A 21,674-nucleotide genomic window follows, 5' to 3' on the forward strand; every position below is an offset into this window, starting at 1 on the left:
CCCATCAATCTCTCGATTGAGATTCTGGGGTATTAATAAGTAAACGCTGAGGACGGGAAGTTGTCAGCAAGTTTCCACGCCCCCCAAATGTTTATCTGAGCTGCTCGTGATGCCCGCCCCCGCCCCCCCCCCCCTCCCCCCTCCCCCCCCCCCCCCCCCCCCAATTGACATTGGCCTAACCAAAGTTCTGCCCACCAACTAACCCCACCACCCCCCACTTACCTCTGCAGGGCGCGATGATCTCCTCCTTCTTGTCCATGTGGTCTTTATGACACTTGATATGGCAGCGCCGGCACTCCAGGGCAGGCGGGGGCTTGAACATGTTCCAGAGGGGCTTGGTGCAGGCCTCGCAGTTGGTGGGGAAGTGGTAGAGCGTGGGAATGAACTCGTGACCCTTGTGGCAGATGTAGCCCGACTTCTCGCCGATGGTCAGCGGCTCCACTGGGAACTCGGGCTCTTTTTTGCTCTCGCCTTCGTTGGCGTAGAGGATCTGGAGAGGGAGAGGGTTAGGGTTAGAGGATCTGGAGAGGGAGAGGGTTAGGGTTAGAGGATCTGGAGAGGGAGAGGGTTAGGGTTAGAGGATCTGGAGAGGGAGAGGGTTAGGGTTAGAGGGTTAGGGTTAGAGGGTTAGGGTTAGAGGGTTAGGGTTAGAGGATCTGCAGAGGGAGAGGGTCACCATCACTGTTCTGTGGCTGTGTGGGCTGAGATGTAGCATGTAGCACCAACCATAGACGGGCTACAATAACTGATGCTTGCCTGGTTCATGTGAACAGTAATACTACTGGGGCGACTAGGTAAACGCGCTGCTCTCATGAAACATGTGGTTCTTCACAGGTCTGCTGGCCTGATGAACGTGAGCAGTTACTGTGTTGCTCCCCTGACACAGAGCAGTGGACGGGTACATATGAGCAATGTATTTATTATGACACATAACCGAGACCCCTGACTGTTGTTCCAGACATGAACTGGATCCTAAGTATACATTTTGGACCTGGGACCAGTTGTTCAAAACTTTTAATCTGCTATCCAGGACCAGATCGATTATCGGCTGATTTCCCCTATAAAACTAAAAATCAGCCAGGTAGATCTGATCACACAAATCCTCCCACACAGATCACGTTGTGGTGAAAGTAAATAGAACTGGGTGTAAAACAGAGTCTGTAAACAGCAAAACCAAATCTATACGTTATATATATATAGGCTATTGTCATTCTAGCACTAATCAAATGAGCTATAATGCATTATCAATGAAAAATAACAAATAAGATGCAGAGAGACAGACTGAGGGTGAGGGTGACAGGAATGACCTGGAATATCCTGGGGATCTCTTTGGCGTCAGCGCGGTACACGTCTGTCTGGGTGACAGGCCGCACATGGAACAGTTTGCTGCAAGAAGATAAAAACGTTTAAATAAAATGTGTTTAAAAATGTGGGTTAGGGTTGAACATAGCTTTTTTTATGGATTGGAATGTAGCAATTTCTTAAGCCGAGTTAATAACCAATGACTGGTCTAAATTACAAACATTCTAATGAATAACTTGATTCTAATGAATTGTTGATGTGTTGAATACTTATTTCCCGCACTGTACACCAGCCATTTGCTTAAGTTAAAAAAGTTAAACTGTACACACAATTGGTTCTTCTTCTTTCAATTGGTTCTCCTTTATGTAAATGCTTCAGTTAAGTCCCCAAACAAATCTGTCGCTTCTTATGCTACACCATGCAAACCACATTCCAAACAAATATTTTGCACAAAAGTGTTCAACATGGATGTAAATCAGAACGAGTTTGTCCCAGCTGTGTGTGTGTGTGTGTGTGTGTGAGTGTGTGTGTGTGTGTGTGTGTGTGTGTGTGTGTGTGTGTGTGTGTGTGTGTGTGTGTGTGAGTGTGTGTGTGTGTGTGTGTGTGTGAGTGTGTGAGTGTGTGAGTGTGTGTGTGTGTGTGTGTGTGTGTGTGTGTGTGTGTGTGTGAGTGTGTGTGTGTGTGTGTGTGTGTGTGTGTGTGTGTGCGTGTGTGTGTGTGTGTGTGTGTGTGTGTGTGTGTGTGTGTGTGTGTGTGTGTGCTTGTGAACTAGAGAATTAGCGAATTGGCCGAATCTCCATTCAGATAAACAAAACTGAAATTGAGTGGCTGTTTCTCTACTTTGCAGGTTGTTGCTGTAATGCTCTTCAAGTTAACGTATCAAAATACATCTTTACAAGGTCCTTTGAAGACCCTTTTAATGGGCTTCCACACAGAACACGTTACTCACTCAATATCCAGCACCATGTAGGGGTTGGACAGCTCTTTGTCTTGCTCACTGTTATAAAAAAGAATCTTCTTGCTGCTCACTACCACATACTGTAAAAAGACAAGAAAATACAATTCACTCAGAAATATGTTTCTCAGACATTTTCAGATCTCAAGTTACACATCAACAGAAGCCATTTACACTGTCAAGTAGCGATGTAACGATACACTCAACTCACGATTCGATACAATTCCCGCTACGATTTCTTTTACAAAATTAGATTGCAGACAAATTATGACTGAAAAAGATTTTAATAAATGTATTTCTCAGACAAAAACTACAAAATACTGTATTTTCTTAAAGAATCCCTTTTTATTCCTGAGGTAGGGTATAACGTTTCTCACTAGCTGCAGACACAGGCCAGGGAGCGCTCCTTCTGCAGAGCGCACTGTGCTCGCCCCATACTGGCTCTCTGGGTTTTGCCTTTTGGGTGGTTTGGTAACCCTAGATGATCTTTGTGACATTTTACACATGACATTTCACATATGTACACAAACACCCAAAAGTATAAAAGCACCACTTGTAAAACACCACTAGAACATGCTCACTCGTAATGCCGCTTCTCTCTTCAAATCGCCGCAGCTCTCCTCGAGCTTCGTACTCTGAGTAATAAACCCTATATGGGTAGAAGGCGGAATTTCTTCCATAGCACATATAGTTTAGGAATTACGGTAATGAGAATGTGTGCTTTTAACAGATTTTTAAGGGTTAAAAGAGTATTGCGATTGTTTTTTTAATTTCACCGATTTGAAACGTCTCAAATTTGTAGCGATATTAAACTGTCTGGCGATGCATCGTTCCATCCCATCCATTTATCATCATGTGTAGAATTGTATGGAATGTGTGTAGGGGCTTTAAAATGTTAACTCTTTTGTGGGGGAGGACACCCAGACTACAGTGAAAAAAATAAATAGCTTCCGCAAATGTGAAACTCCCGCCAGGCCTGTGGCAGCGGACCTGAAACAGCTTTATAGGTTTCAGGTAAACACGGCTGATGTTTAAATCAGCATTTTCATTAAAGCCATTTTTTCCAGAAAATGAAATGGATAAAATAATTAATCAGTTATAATAATATATATACCGTATTTTCCGGACTATAAGTCGCGCTTTTTTCCATAGTTTGGCTGGTCCTGCGACTTATATACAGGGGTGCACATAACTTTTTGAGGCCAGTGCTCAGAGGAGCACCTAGGGATGCTGCTTGGTGCTCCCCGAGCTCGCGAGTCACGACCCGTCCCACAGGATGGATGAAAAAGGGATACATGGATAACTTATATTAGCAAAACGACATTTATTCATAAATAAAGATGAACGAACAAATGATTGTGTGCAAAACAAAAGAAACAAATGCAAAATCAAATGACTGCTCTTTAAGCATGAAAGTCTGTCAGACTCCTTTAAACACAATGAAATCAACTGATCTCTTTAAGCACTGCTCTGTTCTGTAAACACTGAAATCAACTTTTCAACAAAAAGTTACAGCCTAAGCATTTATTTATACTACAAGCTTAATCGTCATCATCACTGCTCTCTTGACTGCTGTAAATTATCACTGTCCTCAATTTCAACCATGGTAGAGGATGTTTTTTTTGTGATCAACTTTTTTCTTTTTTGTTTTTGTGCGCAAAAGCGCCCTCATGCGGCTGATCTGCCGCGCAGCATGCATTTTGGCGACGCATGCGCACTGGCGCACCAGTTATGTGCACCCCTGCTTATATATCAATATACTGTATATAATTTCATACTGACTGACATGAACCAAGGAGTAAACATTACCGTCTACAGCCGACAGAGGGCGCTCTGGGCTTGTGACAACTATATGCTGCTCCTATACCACTGAAGAAATGAAACATTAGCTTGTTGAAGCTAAGCAAACGGTAGCTTGGTGAACTTGCTTACTGGTAACTTGCTTGTTGGACTCGCTGGCTTGTTATGTTCATTTAGCATATTCAGCCTCCCAGGTATGTTCTTTATGCTATTGTGTAGCTGAATAACTGTTAATGTGGCTTGTTATGTTAACATACCGGACTTCTATTCAGCCTGTTGTTCTCTGTGCTATTGTGTAGTTTAATAAACTTGCCTTTCCAGATTAAATGTCTGTTCTTGGTCTTGGATTTTGTGAAATATATTTCTAAATAAATGCGACTTATAGTCCAGTGCGACTTATATGTTTTTTTTCTCTTAATGTCGCATTTTTTGACTGATGCGACTTATACTCGACTTATACTCGACTTAAATACGGTATTATACTAATTAATCACAATAAAAGTCGACATGGCCTAATTTAGTGGGTTCCTTCCAAGTGTACATGGGACACCCAGTACCCTGGGTGTCATTGTGATGCGATCTTTCTAAACCACCACCTGTTGTTGTGAGGGGGGAACCCTCTCCAGAAGGAACATCTTCTCACAGATCTCCGGGGGGTTTGGCTCAGCACGTTAACTAACGGTCAGTTACAAGTATTTTGTGTGTTAAATGTGAACTCCTAAAACAAAGTGTTAGTGAATATGGAACTGTGTCAAACATGTTCTATGTACCTTTCTCTCCCATCCAAACTTCTTGGTGTTGTTCCTGACAGGCAGTGACAGCCATCCCTCCAGCCTGGTTTCTAGGAGGAAAAAGAGCAACACATTTAAACAGCAGGGTAACATTGGACAATATGCAGGGCAGTACCTGAATGGGGGGGGGGGGGGTTGTCTTGTCTTTGAGCTGGGGAGAGGTGAAAGAAAAGATCAATGAATGAACCATAGCAATTGTCCAAATGAGCCACAGTTAGACAGCATGATCCAGAGTTAGCAACACCACTAATGAAAATAGCCCTCAAATATCTGTTATTTTTATGTAACGGTTTGACAATCTTTAAATTCCTGTGGAAATCCCATGTTCTCCTGTTACTGATGTGACAAACGCACAGATTAGCCGTAAATGCTGTGGAAGAGCCATGTTCAGATAGGGGACTACCTGCCTCTCTAACCTCTAGACTACCTGCCTCTCTAACCTCTAGGCTACCTGCCTCTCTAACCTCTAGACTACCTGCCTCTCTAACCTCTAGACTCCCTGCCTCTCTAACCTCTAGACTCCCTGCCTCTTTAACCTCTAGACTCCCTGCCTCTTTAACCTCTAGGCTACCTGCCTCTCTAACCTCTAGACCACCTGCCTCTCTAACCTCTAGACTACCTGCCTCTCTAACCTCTAGACTACCTGCCTCTCTAACCTCTAGACTCCCTGCCTCTTTAACCTCTAGGCTACCTGCCTCTCTAACCTCTAGGCTACCTGCCTCTCTAACCTCTAGACTACCTGCCTCTCTAACCTCTAGACTACCTGCCTCTCTAACCTCTAGACTACCTGCCTCTCTAACCTCTAGACTACCTGCCTCTCTAACCTCTAGACTACCTGCCTCTCTAACCTCTAGACTACCTGCCTCTCTAACCTCTAGGCTACCTGCCTCTCTAACCTCTAGACTACCTGCCTCTCTAACCTCTAGACTACCTGCCTCTCTAACCTCTAGACTACCTGTCTCTCTAACCTCTAGACTACCTGCCTCTCTAACCTCTAGACTACCTGCCTCTCTAACCTCTAGACTACCTGCCTCTCTAACCTCTAGACTAGCTCTCTAACCTCTAGACTACCTGCCTCTCTAACCTCTAGACTACCTGCCTCTCTAACCTCTAGACTACCTGTCTCTCTAACCTCTAGACTACCTGCCTCTCTAACCTCTAGACTACCTGCCTCTGTAACCTCTAGACTAGCTCTCTAACCTCTAGACTACCTGCCTCTCTAACCTCTAGACTAGCTCTCTAACCTCTAGACTACCTGCCTCTCTAACCTCTAGACTACCTCTCTAACCTCTAGGCTACCTGCCTCTCTAACCTCTAGGCTACCTGCCTCTCTAACCTCTAGACTACTTGCCTCTCTAACCTCTAGACTACCTGCCTCTCTAACCTCTAACCTCTAGACTACTTGCCTCTCTAACCTCTAGACTACCTGCCTCTCTAACCTCTAGGCTACCTGCCTCTCTAACCTCTAGACTACCTGCCTCTCTAACCTCTAGGCTACCTGCCTCTCTAACCTCTAGACTACCTGCCTCTCTAACCTCTAGGCTACCTGCCTCTCTAACCTCTAGACTACCTGCCTCTCTAACCTCTAGGCTACCTCTCTAACCTCTAGGCTACCTCCCTCTCTAACCTCTAGGCTACCTGCCTCTCTAACCTCTAGACTACCTGCCTCTCTAACCTCTAGGCTACCTGCCTCTCTAACCTCTAGACTACCTGCCTCTCTAACCTCTAGGCTACCTACCTCTCTAACCTCTAGACTACCTGCCTCTCTAACCTCTAGGCTACCTGCCTCTCTAACCTCTAGACTACCTGCCTCTCTAACCTCTAGGCTACCTCTCTAACCTCTAGGCTACCTCCCTCTCTAACCTCTAGGCTACCTCTCTAACCTCTAGACTACCTGCCTCTCTAACCTCTAGACTACCTGCCTCTCTAACCTCTAGACTACTTGCCTCTCTAACCTCTAGGCTACCTGCCTCTCTAACCTCTAGGCTACCTCCCTCTCTAACCTCTAGGCTACCTCTCTAACCTCTAGACTACCTGCCTCTCTAAACTCTAGGCTACCTCTTTAACCTCTAGGCTACCTGCCTCTCTAACCTCTAGGCTACCTCTCTAACCTCTAGACTACTTGCCTCTCTAACCTCTAGACTACCTGCCTCTCTAACCTCTAGACTACCTGCCTCTCTAACCTCTAGGCTACCTGCCTCTCTAACCTCTAGACCACCTGCCTCTCTAACCTCTAGACTACCTGCCTCTCTAACCTCTAGACTACTTGCCTCTCTAACCTCTAGACTACCTGCCTCTCTAACCTCTAGACTACCTGCCTCTCTAACCTCTAGACCACCTGCCTCTCTAACCTCTAGACGACCTGCCTCTCTAACCTCTAGGCTACCTGCCTCTCTAACCTCTAGGCTACCTGCCTCTCTAACCTCTAGACTACCTGCCTCTCTAACCTCTAGACCACCTGCCTCTCTAACCTCTAGACTACCTGCCTCTCTAACCTCTAGGCTACCTGCCTCTCTAACCTCTAGGCTACCTGCCTCTCTAACCTCTAGACTACCTGCCTCTCTAACCTCTAGGCTACCTGCCTCTCTAACCTCTAGACTACCTGCCTCTCTAACCTCTAGGCTACCTGCCTCTCTAACCTCTAGACTACCTGCCTCTCTAACCTCTAGGCTACCTCTCTAACCTCTAGGCTACCTCCCTCTCTAACCTCTAGGCTACCTGCCTCTCTAACCTCTAGACTACCTGCCTCTCTAACCTCTAGGCTACCTGCCTCTCTAACCTCTAGACTACCTGCCTCTCTAACCTCTAGGCTACCTGCCTCTCTAACCTCTAGACTACCTGCCTCTCTAACCTCTAGGCTACCTGCCTCTCTAACCTCTAGACTACCTGCCTCTCTAACCTCTAGGCTACCTACCTCTCTAACCTCTAGACTACCTGCCTCTCTAACCTCTAGGCTACCTGCCTCTCTAACCTCTAGACTACCTGCCTCTCTAACCTCTAGGCTACCTCTCTAACCTCTAGGCTACCTCCCTCTCTAACCTCTAGGCTACCTCTCTAACCTCTAGACTACCTGCCTCTCTAACCTCTAGACTACCTGCCTCTCTAACCTCTAGACTACTTGCCTCTCTAACCTCTAGGCTACCTGCCTCTCTAACCTCTAGGCTACCTCTCTAACCTCTAGGCTACCTCCCTCTCTAACCTCTAGGCTACCTCTCTAACCTCTAGACTACCTGCCTCTCTAACCTCTAGGCTACCTCTCTAACCTCTAGGCTACCTGCCTCTCTAACCTCTAGGCTACCTCTCTAACCTCTAGACTACTTGCCTCTCTAACCTCTAGACTACCTGCCTCTCTAACCTCTAGACTACCTGCCTCTCTAACCTCTAGGCTACCTGCCTCTCTAACCTCTAGACCACCTGCCTCTCTAACCTCTAGACTACCTGCCTCTCTAACCTCTAGACTACTTGCCTCTCTAACCTCTAGACTACCTGCCTCTCTAACCTCTAGACTACCTGCCTCTCTAACCTCTAGACCACCTGCCTCTCTAACCTCTAGACGACCTGCCTCTCTAACCTCTAGGCTACCTGCCTCTCTAACCTCTAGGCTACCTGCCTCTCTAACCTCTAGACTACCTGCCTCTCTAACCTCTAGACCACCTGCCTCTCTAACCTCTAGGCTACCTGCCTCTCTAACCTCTAGACTACCTGCCTCTCTAACCTCTAGACCACCTGCCTCTCTAACCTCTAGACTACCTGCCTCTCTAACCTCTAGGCTACCTGCCTCTCTAACCTCTAGGCTACCTGCCTCTCTAACCTCTAGGCTACCTCTCTAACCTCTAGGCTACCTCTCTAACCTCTAGGCTACCTCTCTAACCTCTAGACTACCTGCCTCTCTAACCTCTAGACTACCTGCCTCTCTAACCTCTAGACTACCTGCCTCTCTAACCCCTAGACTACCTCTCTAACCTCTAGGCTACCTCTCTAACCTCTAGGCTACCTCTCTAACCTCTAGGCTACCTGCCTCTCTAACCTCTAGACTACCTCTCTAACCTCTAGGCTACCTCTCTAACCTCTAGGCTACCACGGCCACAGACATTACCTGCGTAGACGTCGTCCATGTCGAGGTCAGGCCCGCTGCTGATGCTCGCCGCCTCTAAGGAGTGGACGCTGACGGAGTTGAGGAGGCCGCGCAGCTGTTCGATGTCGCTGTCCTTGCTGTCCAGGGCCATCTGCAGCTCGATGCGCAGCTGACTCTCGTCTGCAATTTGCTGCAGACAGAAAGACGGACGTAAAGGACATTCTTTTAGTCATCCATAGTTTTTCCGTCTGCGGCCCCTGTTGACGTTGTTTGTCGGCATGTTATTGATCGCTGGCACGTCGACGGCCGCTGTTGTTGAAACGGTTAGGGTCAGGTGTCGTTGGTTGTGTTGATGACCACATTGCATACCGTCGACCTCCCTCGGAACTTGACGATGCTGTTATTGAAGTGGTTGTGGTTGACGGTTAGTGTGTGGTCGTGGTTGTGTTACTGTTAGTGTAAGGTTGTGGTTGTGACAGTTAGTGTGAGGTGGTGGTTGTGGTTGTGACAGTTGTGGTTTAGCCCTTAGTGTAAGGTTGTGGTTGTGACAGTTAGTGTGAGGTGGTGGTTGTGGTTGTGACAGTTGTAGTTTAGCCCTTAGTGTAAGGTTGTGGTTGTGACAGTTAGTGTGAGGTGGTGGTTGTGGTTCTGACAGTTGTAGTTTAGCCCTTAGTGTAATGTGGTGGTTAGGGTTAGGTTGAGGTTTTGGGTGTAGTTTAGCCCTGAGTGTAAGGTGGTGGTTAGGGTTAGTGTAAGGTGGTGGTTAGGGTTAGGGTTGGTGTAAGGTGGTGGTGCTGACCGCCTGCATGTCGTTGATCTCCCTCTGGTACTTGATGATGGTGCTGTTAAGCTTCTCCTTCTCCGACCGCAGCTCCAGCTGCAACTTCCTGTTCTCTTTCTCCTTCCGTCGCACATCCGTGTCGTTACCACGACGACTGCCTCCGCCACGCATCTCTTTCCTGTTCATGATCTCTGCCAGCTTGTTCACAGCCTAAAACACACGTTCGTACACACACACACACACACACACACACACGTAATGACCCTATAATTAAGAGTACTGAGTGTAATGTAGAAAAAACTTTTGACTAATAAGTTAACTAATATTACAACACAGTCAGGTTAAATCAGGGAAACATGTCTAAACTATCCTTCCCTCCCAGCAGACGTACTTGGGTCTAACCCTCCCAGCAGACGTACCTGGGTCTAACCCTCCCAGCAGACGTACCTGGGTAAAAACACCCAGCAGAGACGTACCTGGGTCTAACCCTCCCAGCAGACGTACCTGGGTCTAACCCTCCCAGCAGACGTACCTGGGTCTAACCCTCCCAGCAGAGACGTACCTGGGTCTTCAGCGTTCTCTCTGACTGCAGCTGCTTCTCAAACGGGATCTTCATCTGGCTCATCTGCTGCTCGTCGTCCTTCGATGTCTGCAGCTCTGAACACAACAGACCAGACAGCCGTGCTCATGTACAGTTGTAAACAGCCCTGCTCATGTACAGTTGTAAAGTCAAGCCTTTCTTTTCAATACCACAATTGTCCATCTAGTAAAACCAGTCCGTACCCCTGTATCCCAGTACACATGACAATAGTACTTTGGAAAGAAATGCGTCACTAATTGAACTGTAGTTAACTGTGAGAGCAATCACATCGTTGCAGTTCATAGTTATGGAGATGTTCTCTTGCTATCCAAATCCGGGGCGATTAAAACCAAAAAAGGAAATAAATTGAAATAAGGAACAGTTTACCTTCATGCGTGTCCTTCAGTCTGTTGTTCAGCTCCTCCTTCTCGTTGGCGAGGTTGGCCACGTCACCAGTCAGAGTTCTGTTGGATTCCTCCAACTACATAGGAACATAATCCACCAAATACTCTTTACACTCATAAAGGGCCTTATATCATTGAAACATACAAAATGTGAAAATGTCGTTTTCCATTCTGTTCATCAGGTTTTGCCTTCTAGATCTCCAAATCTAAACTAACTCTGTGGGAACGCAGCTCAGCCCCTGTCCACTCACCCCTATCCCGAGCCCCTGTCCACTCACCCCTATCCCCTGTCCACTCACCCCTAGCCCTATCCCCTGTCCACTCACCCCTATCCCTATCCCCTGTCCACTCACCCCTATCCCTAGCCCCTGTCCACTCACCCCTATCCCTATCCCCTGTCCACTCACCCCTATCCCTAGCCACTGTCCACTCACCCCTATCCCTAGCCCCTGTCCACTCACCCCTATCCCCTGTCCACTCACCCCTATCCCTAGCCCCTGTCCACTCACCCCTATCCCTATCCCCTGTCCACTCACCCCTATCCCTATCCCCTGTCCACTCACCCCTATCCCTATCCCCTGTCCACTCACCCCTATCCCCTGTCCACTCACCCCTATCCCCTGTCCACTCACCCCTATCCCCTGTCCACTCACCCCTATCCCTATCCCCTGTCCACTCACCCCTATCCCTATCCCCTGTCCACTCACCCCTATCCCCTGTCCACTCACCCCTATCCCCTGTCCACTCACCCCTATCCTCTGTCCACTCACCCCTATCCCTATCCCCTGTCCACTCACCCCTATCCCCTGTCCACTCATCCCTATCCCCTGTCCACTCACCCCTATCCCCTGTCCACTCACCCCTATCCCCTGTCCACTCATCCCTATCCCCTGTCCACTCACCCCTATCCCCTGTCCACTCACCCCTATCCCCTGTCCACTCACCCCTATCCCTAGCCCCTGTCCACTCACCCCTATCCCTATCCCCTCTCCACTCACCCCTATCCCCTGTCCACTCACCCCTATCCCGAGCCCCTGTCCACTCACCCCTATCCCTATCCCCTGTCCACTCACCCCTATCCCTATCCCCTGTCCACTCACCGCTATCCCCTGTCCACTCACCGCTATCCCCTGTCCACTCACCCCTATCCCTATCCCCTGTCCACTCACCGCTATCCCCTGTCCACTCACCCCTATCCCTATCCCCTGTCCACTCACCCCTATCCCCTGTCCACTCACCCCTATCCCTATCCCCTGTCCACTCACCCCTATCCCTATCCCCTGTCCACTCACCCCTATCCCTAGCCCCTCTCCACTCACCCCTATCCCCTGTCCACTCACCCCCATCCCTATCCCCTGTCCACTCACCCCTATCCCTATCCCCTGTCCACTCACCCCTATCCCCTGTCCACTCACCCCTATCCCCTGTCCACTCACCCCTATCCCCTGTCCACTCACCCCTATTCCTATCCCCTGTCCACTCACCCCTATCCCTATCCCCTGTCCACTCACCCCTATCCCTAGCCCCTGTCCACTCACCCCTATCCCCTGTCCACTCACCCCCATCCCTATCCCCTGTCCACTCACCCCTATCCCTATCCCCTGTCCACTCACCCCTATCCCCTGTCCACTCACCCCTATCCCTATCCCCTGTCCACTCACCCCTATCCCTATCCCCTGTCCACTCACCCCTATCCCCTGTCCACTCACCCCTATCCCCTGTCCACTCACCCCTATCCCCTGTCCACTCACCCCTATCCCTATCCCCTGTCCACTCACCCCTATCCCCTGTCCACTCACCCCTATCCCCTGTCCACTCACCCCTATCCCCTGTCCACTCACCCCTATCCCCTGTCCACTCACCCCTATCCCCTGTCCACTCACCCCTATCCCTATCCCCTGTCCACTCATCCCTATCCCCTGTCCACTCACCCCTATCCCCTGTCCACTCACCCCTATCCCCTGTCCACTCACCCCTATCCCTATCCCCTGTCCACTCACCCCTATCCCTATCCCCTGTCCACTCACCCCTATCCCTAGCCCCTGTCCACTCACCCCTATCCCTATCCCCTGTCCACTCACCCCCATCCCTAGCGCCTGTCCACTCACCGAGCCGATGGTGACGTCCTTGTCGCCCAGCTCCTGCCTGTGTCGGGCCATCATCTCCTTCAGCTCCAGCTCCTTCATGATCTTCTCCTTCTCCAGGTCAGAGTACTGCTCCTCCGCGATGGACCGGGCCAGCTGCTCCGAGTCCGCCTTGGTCAGCGTGATCTCCAGCTGGGCCGCCAGGGAGTCCCTGTGGGGGTCAAGTGGGTCATCATGGGCCAATCAGATCAGTTGGGGGGATTGGGGGGGATTAAGCTATATACATGTTACGGTACATGTGGGAAAACTAGGGTTAGGGTTAGGTGCTAGGGTGACTTGGTATATGCTGGCATGTCTAACCTTAACCCTAACCCTAGCACCCTAGCACATAACCCTAACGCTAGTTTTCCCACATATACTATAACATACATATCTTAAGTTTTGCAGTTTGGGGACTATTCCATTATGTCCATTGCAGTACGCATACTACATCGAGCTGACGTAAAGAAAGAGAAAACAAACAACAACTCAACCCCAGACCCACCTCTCCTCCTGCAGCTCCTGGAGTGACTGCTGCATGTCCTTGTACAGCTTGTTCTTCTCCTCACACTCCTCCTTCAGCTCGCGCACCTGCGTCTTATACAGCGTCTGTAACACCACAACCAGGACAACTATCACCTGCGTCTTATACAGCGTCTGCAACACCACAACCAGGACAACTATCACCTGCGTCTTATACAGTGTCTACAACACCACAACCAGGACAACTATCACCTGCGTCTTATACAGCGTCTGCAACACCACAACCAGGACAACTATCACCTGCGTCTTATACAGCGTCTGCAACACCACAACCAGGACAACTATCACCTGCGTCTTATACAGCGTCTGCAACACCACAACCAGGACAACTATCACCTGCGTCTTATACAGCGTCTGCAACACCACGACCAGGACAACTATCACCTGCGTCTTATACAGCGTCTGCAACACTACAACCAGGACAACTATCACCTGCGTCTTATACAGCGTCTGCAACACCACAACCAGGACAACTATCACCTGCGTCTTATACAGCGTCTGCAACACCACGACCAGGACAACTATCACCTGCGTCTTATACAGTGTCTGCAACACCACGACCAGGACAACTATCACCTGCGTCTTATACAGCGTCTGCAACACCACGACCAGGACAACTATCACCTGCGTCTTATACAGCGTCTGCAACACCACGACCAGGACAACTATCACCTGCGTCTTATACAGTGTCTGCAACACCACGACCAGGACAACTATCAACACACTTACACACTCTCAATAATGTAAAACAAAGCACATTAACACAACATTACTGGCTGAATGCAGAAGCACAGACTCCACATAGACGTTGTGCTGTCTTTACGTTCTTGTTCATATGAGCCATTACAATGTTTAAAGTGTTTAAAGTGAAGTTAGCATTTAAAGGCTCATTCTGGGAGTTGTTCTGCTGCTCAATTGCAATTCATGACAAAAGAATATCACTTTTAAATGCCTAATGAGGGTAGTACAACTAGTACAACCTTATTATAACACAAAATAAAAACCCAATGTCTTGATTAAAACTATAATTCCAGTACCATGTCCTTGCATCCAAAAGCTCTGATTATGAATTCAAGAGTGTCTCGGTCCAATTGTATGTATACCCCCCAAAAAAGTGGGTTGGCAAGCCATGTGGCTGACAAACTAATTAAGGATTAAACTTGAACTTCAGTTCATGATTTGAATTGAAGACAATTCCACATTTCTGAATCAAACACAACCCCTGAAAGGACAAACATGATGATGTAAGGAGAGCAGACGTACAGAGAAGTACTGCTCAGTCTCCAGCTGGTCCTGGAGCTCCTTCATCTGGCCGTCAGAGTCCTGCCTCTCTCTGCACACAAACACAGAGAAACCTTCATTCTTCACTGTTCCATCAGTCATGACTGGAGAACTCTGTGTGTGTGTGTGTGTGTGTGTGTGTGTGTGTGTGTGTGTGTGTGTGTGTCCTGTAATCCCCAACAAAGCATTCAACACAAAGGGTTGAAATACATAAGACATAGAAACACAGACATCTGAGGTTGGAATTCAAATCGTAGCGAATAATTGAATAACTGATTCATTTCTACCCAGTACAGGCAGAGATGGGAACATGTGACAGGGTCTGGTGAAACAGGCCACGGGGGAGGTCATAGGTGTTCCCAGGTGGGATTAGAACTCATGACCCCACTACTTACTTGCGCAGTTCCTGATTCTGTTTCTCCAGACTGCGTTTCATGTCCAACAGGTGGTTGGCCTCCTGCTTCAGCTGTTTCTCTGAGGTCCGCAGGGTGTTGAGCTGCTGGTTCTGGGCCTTCAGGTCGTTCTGGGTCAGACTTCGCTTCTGGATCTCCTGCTCGATCCTCAGGGTCAGGTTCTTCACCTGGAGAAAGGGGAAATGTTTAATGAATGACAGGGATGGTCCAAAAGTCATTCTGCAGAGGTATCATCGATGGGTAGGAGTGGCTCGCTTTTTATGACACTGTATAGCTTTTAAGTTAGGTGGATCACTAAGGTAACGCTAACAAACACTTGTTATTGTTTCTGCTATGGAAATTCCGCTAGGTAGCAAAACCTTTTATAGAACCTCCCTCCTTCACCTGTCTGTGGAGGACTATGCACTTTTACCAATGGACATTAAAACCAAACAGTTTACAAGTTAAAACAGACTGATTCTTCCATGGCTTTTAGACATAAGGCTCTCTCATAAAATGAAGACAACAGAGGTGAAAGTTGGCAGTTCAGTTAAGTTCTTTTTTGACTACGCCGTCTAAAGCTGCCCGTAGGCAAATCCATAACTGTATCTCTGCCTCGCGCTTCCATGATCTGGTACATTCAGGACAGACCAGACAGATGAATGTGATCAGAGGAGATCAGAGGAGATCGTTCACATAAAGCTGTGAGAAGGTTCATAGCTACTCTGCTCTTTATGGACCAAAATGAAAACGTCAAATCTTGTGTAGTTGTTAATGTTCCATCATGGCAGATTAGGTGGCTGCATCTGTACCAGTTAGTATTAACACACACGCACACTCACAGACACAGACACAGACACAGACACAGACACAGACACAGACACAGACACAGACACAGACACAGACACAGACACAGACACACACACACACACACACACACACACACACACACACCCCCACACACACCCCCCCCCACACACACACACACACACACACACACCCCCCCCCACACACACACACAGACAGACACAGACACACACACACCCCCACACCCCCCCCCCCCCCCCCCCCCCCCACACACACACACACACACACACACACACACCCCCATACACACACACAGACAGACAGACAGACAGACAGACAGACACACACACACACACACACACACACACACACACACACACACACACACACACACACACACACCTCTTCAGTGAGCCTCTCCTTGTGGCGGCGGAGTTCCTCCAGCTTCTGCAGGGCCTGTTTGTAGTCGCAGTCCAGCATGCTGCTGCGTTTCTCCAGCTCCAGCATGCGGTTCTCCACCTGCGCCTTGGACGCCCGCTCCTCCTGCAACTTGCTCCACCTCTGAGGGGAGGGAGGGAGGGAGAGAGGAGGGGTGAGGGAGAGAGGGATGAGGGGTGAGGGAGAGAGGGGAGGGGAGGGAGAGAGGGGGGTGAGGGAGAGAGGGAGGGGAGGGAGAGAGGGATGAGGGGTGAGGGGTGAGGGAGCGGTGAGGGAGGAGGGGTGAGGGAGAGAGGGAGGGGAGGGAGAGAGGGATGGGGGGTGAGGGAGGGGAGGGAGAGAGGGATGAGGGATGAGGGGTGAGGGAGGGGAGGGAGAGAGGGAGGGGAGGGAGAGAGGGATGAGGGGTGAGGGAGAGAGGGAGAAGAGGGGTGAGGGAGAGAGGGAGGGGAGGGATGAGGGGTGAAGGGTGAGGGAGCGGTGAGGGAGAGAGGGGGGTGAGGGAGAGAGGGAGGGGGTGAGCTGGCTATTAGAAAGTCAATTAGTAGCATTTATCAATTTTACAGATTGTCATGACAGATTTAAATCCACATATAGAAGATCTGACAACAGCAGCAACAAAAACAACAAAAGCCTAAAGAGACGGCTCCTTCAACCTACGGTGGAAGAGGTTATGTAAGCATGTGGGGGGGGGGGCCTGACTGAGCAGAGTTACCACTAACGTCCCTCATAGAGATGGGGCAGTGCCAAGTGGGCTGGAGAGAGAGGGTAAAGGGTAACTACACTTATATAGCGCCTTTATCCAAAGCGCTTTACAAACGGCCTCTCATTCACCCATTCACACACACATTCACACAAAAAACCAATGGCGGAGGTAGGCAAGCTGCCATGCAAGGCGCCAGCCCCCGCTCACTAGGAGCAATTTGGGGTTCAGTGTCTTGCCCAAGGACACTTCGGGGCTCAAAACCGCCCGATCTGCCTGCCGACCTTGCGATCATTAGATGGCAGCTCTACCTCCTGCGCCAACGGCCACCCAGAGGGGAAGAAGGAAAAATCAAATGGGGTTGGAAGCAGGGCAGAGCATACCCTTCATGACCTCCGACCTTCGCGCCCTCGATGACTCGGAGATCTTGCTCTTGTCAGGCGAGCCGGTGCCTTGGTGGCCTTGTGGGCCGCCTCCTCCTGCTCCACACGCCCCCCTGCTGCAGCACCTTCAGCTTGTAGGGTCATGTCGATCTCCTTGTTGTTCTTCTCCTGCAGGGGGCAGACGGAGAGAGAGAAGAGAGAGGGTGAACAAAAAGAAAGGTGTTGGGGGGGGTGGGGGGGGAAGAAGGACGGGGAACAAAAGACGGTAAGAACGAGAGAGGGTACGAGCGGTGGAAAAAAGAGGAACGAAACGTGTCCGACGCGAGGGAAAGGAGGAGCGAGAGGATAAGATGACGTTTAAAGGAGGCGAGACAAGATGCAACAGTAAGGTAGAAGAGTACAAAAGGGGGGTTAACACTAGAACAGACGTGCCTTTTTATCTACTAAAAGAGCCGCCACTGTGGTCAACAAGTGGCACTGTGGCACACAAGTCATGAAAGGAGGGTCCTAAAATTTGATTGAGTGCAAAGATAGAACATTTTACTTTTCTCACAGGGGTCAAATGACCCCTCATGGCTGATTAAGTGTTGTTCAGCATCGTTTGAGTAAACAATGACTGAGTCAGTCCGTCTAGACCATCGTTTCTCAACGGGGGCGTTCAGACAACATCGGGGGGCGCTGGAACAGATATTTTTAAAAGGGGGGCGTTGAGGTGTTCTTGGGGGTCATTAAGTATTTTTCTCATGAAAAACAGCTGTCAGCAGTCTTATTACGGGTACGTTCGTAAATGCACGAACGGTCATTTCGCTCGGACAAACCGTGTTTTCAGTCAGAGCACCCATCTCTGTTTGTGGGCTCAAAAGTGAGTGTCATCAAGAAGATGAAGCTAAAAACTCAGCTAGCAAAGGCAGAGCTTTTGATCGTTTCCAATGTGTCTGGGTAAGCTGCATTATAGAAGGATCTTGACAGTTCATGTACAGTGCAGAAATTGCAATACTATGCTAGTCTACAATAGAAAGAAACCCGGTTCATCCCATCTGTAACGTATTGTTGACCATGGATGCACCATAGCTAATGCTAGCACAAGCCAACTTTCAATGCCCAACTTCTATGAGTGTTTTCATTGTAGGCTATGCTTGAGTGACATAAGTTTCAGTTTGTGGGCTCATTGTAATTGTTGGCTATAAGCCAGAGAGAACATTTCTTATTTTAGTTTTGATAGTCCATGTCCCCGCCGGTGACGTAAGCCTGTCGTGCCAAATACTCCCTCCCCGCGTATACACACTACCCTCTGCGCTTACGCATTCACTTTGTTCGCTTCCTTTCAATACAGCTTATTTAATTTAGTTACAATTAGTGCTAATACCATACCACCATACCAGAACATCACAGCAGGAACAATCTCAAAAAAGCGATCGTAGTCCGGAAAGGGCTCTCTCGCTTACCAATAATCGAACCTAGAGAAATCAGCTACGAATGTCCCCTCCCCTCGCAGGTTCATCACAGTATATTACATAAATGTATTACTGTTAAGTGTTGTTGTGGATGTTATCCCTAGTGCCATTCTGAGGTTAGCATTGCGATGTGTTCGTCTTAACGTTCACAAACTAAAATATACGATCGCTTTTTGTGATATGTTGGTCCTCTTGTGATGTCCTGGAAACGAACACATAAGCACTCCGAACAGCTGCAGCGTCTTTTGTTGTTATAGGAAACCACTACTCTGCTTGCGATTGATCAGCTGTCAGCAGTGTTATTACGGGTACGTTCGTAAATGCACGAACGGTCAGTTCGCTCGGACAAAACCGTGTTTTCAGTCAGAGCGCCCATCTCTGAGCGCTCCCAGAGCGCAGAGCTCTGAACTTTGGAACTTTGTTAAGGTTTGATATGTTTTGATATGAGAAATTCGAACTAAGTGGTCAGTTTATGAAAATAATACCGTAGAATACTAATAAATATTTAAATAAATAGCCCCCTAGCGTTTGCCGCCATATTGTGACACCACCGCCCCAAAGTCCAATAAAAAATGAATAAATATTAGCATCATAAAACAGCAATTTGGCGAAATGCAACACCAGCACACTTAAAAAACTAACAATGTTAGTTGTAATGTACAGTTTTGTAGCCTACTGTTTGTTCTGCACCGGACGTGTTCCTAGCAGTCTGTTTGTATTCTCTGATCTTGTCTAAGTTTGTTCAACACTCAGAAACAGCATTTTTCCCCGCGGTGGCGTAGCGGTCTAAGCACTAGCCACTAGTGCAAGCTGCCCACCGGGGACTGGGATCGAATCCCGGTCTCGCCAGACCCGGATATGGCCGAGGCACACAGGGAGCGGCATATTGAGCGGCCGCTCCAGAGGGCGGTATAGGACTATTTCCGGACAAGGATCCGTCGCGCAACAGCGCCCCCGGGGTGCCGGAATAACGGTGCTGGGCTCGAGGAGCCAGTCAGCTAGTCTGCCTGGCGATCTCCTCTGGGGCTGCCGGCCACGGGGTCGTGCGGCGGATCCTACGCAATAGGCAGGGGATAATTGGATGCTAGGTTGGGTTCAATTGGATACCAAATTGGGTGAAAAAGGGATAAAATCTGGAAAAATATGATATTCCAACTGCCCAGTTAAATCAAATCTATTATTTGGCATTCATTGACATGCTTTTTAAATGATATAAGACAGAATATTAGTCAACGTTAATATTCAGGGAAGAAAATAAGCCTACTTTTTTTTGATGGGGGGCGGTAAGAGACCTGGATAATGGACAGGGGGGCGCTGGCCCAAAAAAGGTTGAGAACCACTGGTCAAGACGAAGGCATCTGCTAAATGACTAAAGGCTGAACGGAAAGGAAAATAAAAATCATCCATGTGGTTTACCTTCTCCAGGTCAGTCAGCTTCTCCTGGAGTTGCCGCTTCTCCGTCTCCGCCTTGGACAGAACCTGTCTCACCTGCCGCACCTCCTCCTCCAGGCCAGAGATACGCACTGCAGAGAGAGAGAGACCGGAGAGAGACAGGTGACATCATCACCTGGATTTTTTGATCAGATCGCAGAGCGTCTGGTTGCTCGTGGTTGACTAGCTACAGAGGCTGGTTCTGAGACGGTGGGACCTTTGGGGGTGACCAGGGACTCTCGTGGGGCCGTGATACAAATCTGAACCAAGAGGAGCTAAAGAGCTAAGTGCTAGTTTAACATTAGCTTGTTCAAAAAAGGCAACTGATAACTCTGATGTCATAATGGAGGCCCAAGCCATTTTCAACCAAGAAGAGGAACAGGAAGGTAGTCATCTCTACCCTGCTACCCAGGTGGGACTTCCACCCAGCCTTCATCAAACACATAAACGCTGAAATATCCAGAGAGTGTGCAATGAAGCAAAATGTATACTTGGCGGCCCACCCCACCCTGGACGAGTACAGTTTATATGACCAAGTGCACATCTTCAAGGCAACAGTCCCCATTTTTGCAAAGACCCTGAAGGACGTCGCACTAGACCGCACACCGAACACATCCTACAGGAGCAACAGAGACCATCAGACCACCACCTCACACAGACCATCATCTAGACGACCTGCTGCATCCAGAGAACACCCTGCTGCATCCGGAGGACACCCTGCTGCATCCAGAGGACAGACTGCTGCATCCAGAGAACACCCTGGTGCATCTAGAGGACACCCTGCTACATCTAGAGGACACCCTGCTGCATCTAGAGGACACCCTGCTGCATCTAGAGGACACCCTGCTACATCTAGAGGACACCCTGCTACATCTAGAGGACACCCTGCTACATCTAGAGGACAGCCTGCTGCATCTAGAGGACACCCTGCTACATCTAGAGGACACCCTGCTACATCTAGAGGACAGCCTGCTACACCCAGAGGTCTCCCGGCTGCACCAAATAGACACCCTGCTGCACCCCAGGCCAGGCCCACCCCGCCACTGCCATCCCCATACCACACATATGCGCAGGCTGTGAACAGAGGAAGCCCAAAACCTACACCTAGCAGAGCCCCACCCTACGACCTGAGCATACACCAGATGCTCAGTGAGCTCTACGCAGTCATGGTCCGGGACTAAAACCATTAGAACAAAAACAACATGGAATACAAATCTTTAACAATTTCATCCTGGAACATTCAAGGTCTGAGGTCGACTGCCTTGGGCATTAAGAGCAGAAACCCAGACTTCACGAAAGAAATTTCAAACACAGGAGTTTTTTTAATTTTATCCTACAGGAGACATGGTATAGAGGAGATGGTCCCACTGGCTGTCCCGCCAACTATAGAGAGCTGGTAGTACCATCCACCAAGCTACCTGGGATCAGACA

General features: G+C 48.9%; 1 pseudogene across 1 annotated transcript in view; it reads right to left on the reverse strand.

The window, feature by feature from the left end:
- LOC308163769 (rho-associated protein kinase 2-like) overlaps positions 1-21,293 on the reverse strand; it is a 41,792-nt pseudogene extending 20,499 nt beyond the window's left edge. Inside the window, exons 1-17 of the transcript in view lie at positions 21,222-21,293; positions 20,850-20,859; positions 20,229-20,335; positions 17,359-17,526; positions 16,237-16,395; positions 15,031-15,215; positions 14,618-14,687; positions 13,317-13,420; positions 12,797-12,983; positions 10,672-10,765; positions 10,267-10,361; positions 9,723-9,914; positions 8,945-9,113; positions 4,828-4,898; positions 2,252-2,340; positions 1,308-1,386; positions 223-490 (exon numbers count right to left, since the gene is read on the reverse strand). The product of the transcript in view is annotated as a rho-associated protein kinase 2-like (transcript). The remainder of the gene's footprint in view (positions 1-222; positions 491-1,307; positions 1,387-2,251; positions 2,341-4,827; positions 4,899-8,944; positions 9,114-9,722; positions 9,915-10,266; positions 10,362-10,671; positions 10,766-12,796; positions 12,984-13,316; positions 13,421-14,617; positions 14,688-15,030; positions 15,216-16,236; positions 16,396-17,358; positions 17,527-20,228; positions 20,336-20,849; positions 20,860-21,221) is intronic.
- Positions 21,294-21,674: the final 381 nt, after the last annotated feature.

The sequence above is a fragment of the Nansenia antarctica genome, assembly GCF_963989245.1.
Source record: "Nansenia antarctica genome assembly, chromosome: 8".
In the NCBI taxonomy this organism is placed as follows: domain Eukaryota; kingdom Metazoa; phylum Chordata; class Actinopteri; order Argentiniformes; family Microstomatidae; genus Nansenia; species Nansenia antarctica.